The sequence below is a fragment of the Euprymna scolopes genome, chromosome 39 (assembly GCF_053919585.1).
Source record: "Euprymna scolopes isolate OS-2025 chromosome 39, ASM5391958v1, whole genome shotgun sequence".
Lineage (NCBI taxonomy): Eukaryota > Metazoa > Mollusca > Cephalopoda > Sepiida > Sepiolidae > Euprymna > Euprymna scolopes.
In genome coordinates, this window is record NC_136520.1 from 41,150,593 (window position 1) to 41,159,304 (window position 8,712).

General features: G+C 34.3%; 1 pseudogene; it reads right to left on the minus strand.

Moving 5' to 3' along the window:
* Positions 1-5,604: 5,604 nt before the first annotated feature.
* LOC145264031 (U2 spliceosomal RNA) lies at positions 5,605-5,743 on the minus strand (annotated as a pseudogene).
* Between the last annotated feature and the right edge of the window lie 2,969 nt (positions 5,744-8,712).

Below are 8,712 nucleotides of genomic sequence, written 5' to 3' on the forward strand. Positions count from 1 at the left end.
TTTTTTAAACTTTGATCCCAATTTTGACCCTTTAACATTTGTAGTTTTGGGCTCAAATTGAATTAAAATGTTTGAGCCATGTCCAAGTAACCTACATGTAAAATTTCAAGTTTTTAGACCCAAAATTGTCGGAGGAGTTTGGTAGATTCTGCAAAGGTCAACTCTGTAAACTCTGACTCCTTTGTAGCCAAATTCTCAGCAAAAATACGATTCGAAAGCATTTCATATGTGTGAATACACTTCATGTAAAATTTCAAATGTTTAGACCAAAAATTGGCTGAGTAATTTGGTAGAGACCGCAGAGGTCATTTTTTTAAAACTTTGACCCAATTATAACCCCTTAACATTTATTGTTTTGGGCTCAAATCAAATTATAAAGTTAGATCCATGTCCAAGTAACCTATACCTAACATTTCAAGAATTTAGACCCAAAATTGGCGCAGGAATTTTGTGGCAGGACCCCCGCCGGAAGCGGAAAGGCTCCCCATTGGGAGGAGATTAAGACTCCCGAAACACTGAAGAATGCCGGGCAATTTTGCTGGTGTTAATTGTTTAGCATTATTGTGTGCCCTGGCAGCGGCGGCTGATCTTGCTAAAAGGAAGAGTCAAGTTATGAATTTTATTATTTTTGTGAAACAGACATATACATTAAATTGTTTGGTAGAAAAGTGACAATTTAACGGCACCTTGAGAGACTTAACGAAATACAATTTCGTTTCTAAGGCCAAACGAGGGGATACGGGATTGCCCTCTCTTGATCGTGAGAACTATAATTGCAAGCATTCGCCCATCGCAGGCACACACACTGGGAATCGGGAATTGCCCCGGTGATGACGTAACCAGCGGTGATTGATCTAAGCGGCAACCCGACTTACCCCATCACCTCTGTACAAAAGCGAATCCCGGGCCAACATCAATCAGTTTGAGAGAGTTGGAGCTGAATGTTGAGCGAATCTAAGCCTAATCAAAGAATCGTCGCCACCCTATCTCCACCCGACCACCGCTACCGCCAAAACTGAAAGTAATTAAATCTAATTAGGACTTAATCGTTTTTTACCGAAAAATCAACCACTGAACAATTGTATTTATATCAAATTTTGTATATCTAACTTGAATTAACCAAATAGAATAGAGATATCCGAGTCTGTCTTTCTGTTGTTTGCATGAAAATCTCTTCACGTCCAGCGTGACAACGGCATATCAACCTGACGGCGAAATCGACACTGACCAACCCGATCACAAGATCCTGCTGCGCCGAGAGAACTTCTCTGTGAAGGACGATCACGTTACAAAGGATTCCTATTTAGGGATCGCTGGGGGTTCACCACCGGTTGCCGGTGACCCGGAAAGCTCACACTTGGCGATCTGTAACTAGGACCCTTCACCGTTTGGTAGAGTTCTCAAAGGTCAGATCGTTGAACTTTGACCCTTTAACAGTCAAATTTCTGGCCGAAAACCAATTAAACATTTTTCCCAAATATCAATACCCGTTATGTCAATTCCTGAATCTGTAGACCGAAAATGTACAGAGTTATTTGGTATGGAAATGTACGCACACAGACACATACACAGAGACATTTGTACTTTTATAGATATATAGAATCAACAAATATCACCTGTTTCTACTGTAATATTTTTATATAGTTGGGTGGGTGTATATTATCATCGTTTATTTAACATATTTTTCTTTAACGTTGTATTATATACAGTATATCGTCTAGGGATTTAAATGTTCTTTTATTGATATATGTATATGTGTGCAACCACTTCTTCACAAATGCATGTAGTTAACAAACATGACACACACTTTTATAGACAGCCTGTTTTACAATCAACAAATAAATACATATCTGCTTTTCTCGGAATCAAAAGAACCTTCTTCTTATTTGTCCAAATTCTAAAAAATGCCATAAAAATGTGTTTTGTTCATCTAATGGAGTCCCTTGTCTAAGTTTGGCACTCCGAGTCTCTTTCTACATTTTCACTCGATTCCTATTCTGCTTCCAACAGTATCATCCACCGTCTGTTTGCTATTGCGTTTCTCGCCAACTCATTAGCTTGATCCCTGATAACTAACTATTACGCCAGCGAATCTCATGTCGTTCACGGAAGTTAAAACCTTCTTTACTTTACTAAACCAAATTCCCATCTACTTTACTAAAATAATAAACTTTGATATATTTGCCGGGCTGCTTATTTCATTTCAAACAAACCAATCAATTAACCTCCATTTCATCATTTTTCATAATTCTTGGATATGTTACTAATTTCGACAATCATTTTTCATAATTTCTACCTACATTTTCTCCCCCCCCCTCCTTAATAAAATAATAACTTTGATATATTGTCTGGGCTTATTATTTCACTATAAACACACTAATGCATGAAATAACATTTCGTCATTTTTCTTAATTCTTGGATATATGTTACTTATTTCGACAATCATTTTTCATAATTTTAACCCATATTTTCGCACCTCCCCCTTTACTAAATAATAACTTTGATTTATTGTCTAGGCTGATTATTTTATTTCAAACACACCAATCAATTAACTCACATTTCATCATTTTTTATAATTCTTGGACATGTTACTACTTTTGACAATCATGTTTGATAAGTTAAACCCACCTTATAGCCGCCCCCTTACTAAAATAATAACTTTGATATATTGTCTGGGCTATTTTTTTCATTGCAACACACTAATCAATTAACTCACTTTTAATCATTTTTCAGAATTCTTGGATGTGTTACTAATTTCGACAATCATATTTTATCATTCAAACCGACGCCATCACCCCTCCCCCTTACTAAAATAATAACTTTCATATATTGTCTGGTCTGATTATTTCATTGCAAACATATTATTGCATTAACTCACATAATATCATTTTTCATAATTCTTGGGTATGTTACTAATTTCTACAATCATTTTTCATTATTAAAACAATCCTTATCGCCTTCTCTTACTAACATAATAACTTTGATATATTGTCTGGACTGATTATTTCATTATAAACACATCAATCAATAAACTCGCTTTTCATCATTTTTCATAATTCTTGGATATATTACTCATTTCGACCATAATATTTTGTAATTAAAACCATCCCTATCGCCCTCTCTTACGAAAATAACAACTTTGATATATTGTCTGGGCTGATTATTTCATTACAAACACAGCAATCAATCAACTAACATTTCATCATTTTTCGTAATTCTTGGATATGTTACTAATTTCGACAATAATTTTTCATTATTTTAGCCCTCCTTATTGCCTTTCCTCTTACTTAAATAATAATATTGATGTATTGTCTGGGCTGATTATTTTATTATAAACACACCGATCAATTAACTCACATTTCACCATTTTTCGTATTCTTGGATATCTTACTAATTTCAACAATATTTTTTATAATGTAAACCATCCCCATCGCCGTATCTTACTAAAACATGACTTTGATATATTTGCTGGGCCGATTATAAATTTATTAATTTACATTTCATAATTTTTCATATTCTCGGATATGTTAAGTTTCGACAATCCCTTTTTATATGTTTTGCTCACATTAATAACCTCACACTACTAAAATAATAACTTTGATATATTCTATGGGCTGATTAATTCATTTCAAACACACTAATCAATTACCTCACATTTCGTCATTTTTCATAATTCTTAGACATGTTACTAATTTCGACAATCATTTTTCATCATTTAAACCTACATCATCGCCCCTTACTAAAATAATAACTTTGATATATTGTCCGGTCTGATTATTTCATTGCAAACACACTAATTCATTAAATCACATATTATCATTTTCCGTAATTCTTGGATATGTTAGTAATTTCGACAATGATTTCTCATAAATTTACCACACCTTATAGCCTTCTCCTTACTAAAATAATAACTTTGATATATTTGCTGGGCTGCTTATTTCATTTCAAACACATCAATCAAATAACTCACATTTTATCATTTTTCATAATTCTTGGGTATGTTACTAATTTCGGCAATCATTTTTTATAATTAAAAACCCACATTATACCTCTCTCCTACTAATATAAGAACTATATATTATCTGGGCTTATTATTTCATTATAAACACACCAATCAAATAATTCACGTTTCATCATTTTTCATAATTCTTAGATATGTTACTAATTTCAACAATAATGTTCATAACTTAAACCCAGTATGTCGCCCCCTTACTTAAACATTAACTGTGATATATAGCCTGAGATGATTATTTAATTTCAAACACATCAATCAATTCCGTGTATTCTCATAGTATATATGTTCCACCTATCTTATCCAATCCTGGGTGACGCCGCATATTCTGCTAGTATATATCTTTCACCTATCTAATTCGATCCTGGGGGACGCTGGGTATTCTGCTACTATATGTTTTCCACTTATCTCATTCAATACTGAGCGACGCTTTCTGCTAGTATATATTTGCGCTTATCACATTCAATTCCGGGTATGACTTCATGTCCGCCACCCCACTGTTAAAAATATACACGAAATAAATTAATGTTTTAATCGTAAACTGTTTCAGCCATTCCCGGGACTGACTTCATATCCCTCAACCCAGTGCTAAAAATATACATGAAATAATGTAATGTCTAAATAGTAAACTGTTTCAGCCATTTCCGGGACTACTTCATATCCCGCACCCCCCTGTTAAAAATATTCATAAAATAAAGTAATGTTTAAATCGTAAACTTTTTCAGCCATTCCCGGGACTAACTTCTTATCTCCCATCCTACTGTTAAAAATATACATTAAATAAAGTAATGTCCAAAACGTAAATGGTTGCAGCCATTCCCGGGACAAACTTCATATTGCCACCCCACTGTTAAAAATAAATATTAAATAAAGTAATGTTTAATGCGTAAGCGGTTGCATCCATTTCCGGGACTGATTTCATATCCCCTACCCCACTGTTAAAAATATACATGAAATAAAGTAATGTTTAAATTGTAAACGGTTTAAGTAATTTCCGGGACTGATTTATATCCCCCATCCCACTGTTTAAAATATATTTGAAATAAACTAATGTTTTAATCATAAAGTGTTTCAGCAGCTTTTCGAAATTTATACATAAAAACATTAGCGCGGTTAAGATTAGGCAACCATTGCTTCAACATGAATTTCTGAGTGTAGTATCAGTCTCAGCATTCCAGTGATTTAAATCCCCCTTTTTTAGTCTTGGTTAATGGATGAGGAATCCTTCATTACTGCTACAATTTTTATTTTTGTTATTGATCAGAGTGCCCCTTTTGGGGAGCTGGTTTCCCCCCAAATTTTTAACCGACCTCATGTGCAATTCCGTCTTTGTGGGGAGGCAAGTAAACAACAACAACAACAACAACAACAACAAAAAACATAATCAGAAGGGAAATTTTCCAGGGCATCTTATAAATAATCAGAAGAGACATTTCCAGTGCATTTTATAATTAATCAGAAGGGACATTTCCAGGGCATTTTGTAATCAAACCAGAAATTACTTTTCCCAGTTACTTTTGTAATATTAAAACTTTGTTACATTAAATGTAGTACCTATTCACAATGCCTTCCTACGGGACAGATTTAGACACCAGGGTTGTTTTTAACATGGAGAAAAAATTGTCTTAGTCGCAAAGGATTTCTCCTCCACTAAGAGAGAAGAAATTGAAATGTAGCATCCGAAGAAAAGATACTACACTTTGATCTTAGCCAAAAGGCCAAGAAAGACAAATCATTTTTATTAGCTTTGCCTTAATAGCGACACCAATTTTTTTTCTTTGCTTTTAAGAGGTGACAAGTTTTTTATTTGCCACTTTCCTTTTTTTAGGGATGCACAGCATGATAATGGACGGAGCGATACGCGTAATAAATAATATAATGATGATGATGATGATGATAATAACAATAACAATAACAATAACAACAACAACAACAATAATAATAATAATAATAATAATAATAATAATAATAATAATAATAATAATAATCAACTAGGTTACCCGGCGTTGTCCAGTAAATATCTAAAAATATCATGTCAAAATAGAAGACACATTTTCTCATCTTCTAACTTGTGGCGGGAAACGAGAAGCCTTAGGTCACACAAAAAACTCAAGCAATATGGCGGCTTGACTTCCGCCTTCACAATATGTCTAACCAAAGTAACACGACGCATCACACTTCCAAACGCACAGATAAAACGGGGTTCTTCTACAAATTTCTACCTTTGACTTTGATTTATTTATTCATGCTAAGCATTATTGTAATGTTATGTACCTGCGTGCGTGTGAATTAAAAAAAATAAGTAAGTGGCATATACATACATGTGACCTGTGACACTATACATGCCAAATAGCGGATAAATCTAGTTGCAGAGTCAACTACCATTTATTCCTAAACAGCAATATGCTTGGTTGCGCACGGTACATCCTCCTTCAATTAAGTGGATGTCAGGCATGGAGATAATTTTCTGTAGTTTCTACCTTCTTCTGTTCGTTTCTTTATTAGGAAGATTTGCCCCTGGCATATGCGCCCTCTAAATGCACGTTTTATTGATTTTTTATTTTGCTGATATCCAACTCTGCTCTAATATAATAAAAATATAACGGTTTACTCACTTATTCTGCTTGTGTCGGAAAACAATGTTGATCCTCCGTCTGCCTGTTTGTCTATCTGTGTGTCTCTCTTTATATATATATATATATATATATATATATATATATATATATATATATATATATATTGTTGCTACATGAATACGCTATGCCACGTTCCAAGAGATGTTTAGGAATAAAGAATTGCATTTCCAGCAGGATGGAGCACTTCCCCCACTATAATCTTGGCGCGTAAGAGCATATCTTGATAGTAGCTTGCGAAACAAATATTTAGGACGAAGAGGAAGTATCGAGTACTGTCCACGCTCCACAGATTTCCCCCAAGCCCTGGATTTTTTAGGGTTGGGGCGGAGTTGAGTGGGTGGGGGCATGTTAAATAAAGAGTTCACACCACTTAACAAGCTAAAATGAATGAGTTAAAAGCAACCATTTGAAAAAGATGTGTCCACATATTAATTGAACTGATAAGGAACGTTTTCGATTCAATCAGTGAGCATTGTCAGCTGTTCATGAACCACAATGGCCAATAATTTGAACACTCTCGATAATTAGCTGGTTTCTATATTTGTCCACAGTATTTTGATGTATGACACTTTTCTTTCTGATAATAAATGTTGGTTTTATGGTCATTTAGAAGTGTATACATTTTATTAGGGCACCATATATATATATATATATATAATTATACATATATATATATATATATATATATATATATATATATATACTAACACGGAGACCTAACGTTGCCCGTATTAAATGAGAATCAGCGAATGTTCAATTCTTTCAATACTTTTAGAAAAAAATAGAAATGTTTCATCCAATGGAATATTTTTGGTTAATAAGGAATTTCAACCATGATTCTTTATTTCATTGTACTTTAATTGAAGATTGTTCTTGTTCTATAAATGTTACTAAATAGACTTTGTTTATTCATTATTTTTGGCGGACGGTTATCCGTTATCCTTTTATGCTATCTTCAGACAATGCTTACCTGGAACTGTAGAGACTCAACGCCCCAATCCATTGCGCCAGAGGTCCCGCTTGCCGATCAAGTTTTGATTTTATGGTCTTATAAATCTAATATAGTGTTCTGACCTGGTCTTCCATTGGCGGATTCGTGACGATGATGACGTTTCATTCAATGCCAGTTAGGGCAGGTGAAACGTGAACAAATTCCGCAAAATCTTTCACGATTTTTCTAATGTCGTGAAATACTTGATGCTTCGCCAAGGTTATCAAGGGCATTTTTTTATCGTGACGAAATCACTAGATGGATTGGCTACAACGCCTTAAGAGAGACACATCTACCCTCGAGAAAATAGACCGCGGCAATTTCCTAAACTTGTATTTTAAACTCGCGGTACATACAGTGCTGTGCCTTCCCAAATGTCACCAATTTGGTACTGGCCAGGCGCAACGTTGCTTACCTTCGGTGATCTGATGAGAACAAGTGTGTTAATGTGATTGTGTCATATACTTGATTGTGCCGTATACATTTACTGTCATCGAAATCGGCGAAAACGTACATTTAATCCTCCATTTAATGCTGAATGGTGTTCAGCATTAAATGGAGGATCATAGAGAGAAGACCATCATACTCACCAGCCTCAAAACGATGCCAACTTTGTGATGCGGAGAAATACCACATTATAAAGACTATTAATGCCCCTCAAAAGACCCGTTTGAACGTACGCAGTGAGACCTTCAAAGTCTATTTGCATAGGAGACAAGCGCTACTAATAAACTGGGAAAACCGAACAATAAACGAAGACCCCACCTAATAGGAAATTCTTCAATACTCTAGGTGCAGTCACTTAACGCATAAATTAGTAAAGTGTAATGGCCATTTAGGAAATTGTAAGTATAAATATTAAGTATAAAAATTAAGTATAAAAATGTAGAATATTATAACTACCTTAAATAACACAACACATATATAAAATACTTAGAAATTAAATAGCCGGCAAACCTACCCTCAACTATTTAAAATATTTAAAACAAAAAAGGAAAAAAATAAGATCGGATAATTAATAATTACCTCCCTTGGACCAACTGAAACATGGATTATCTCCCCTTTATGAGAAA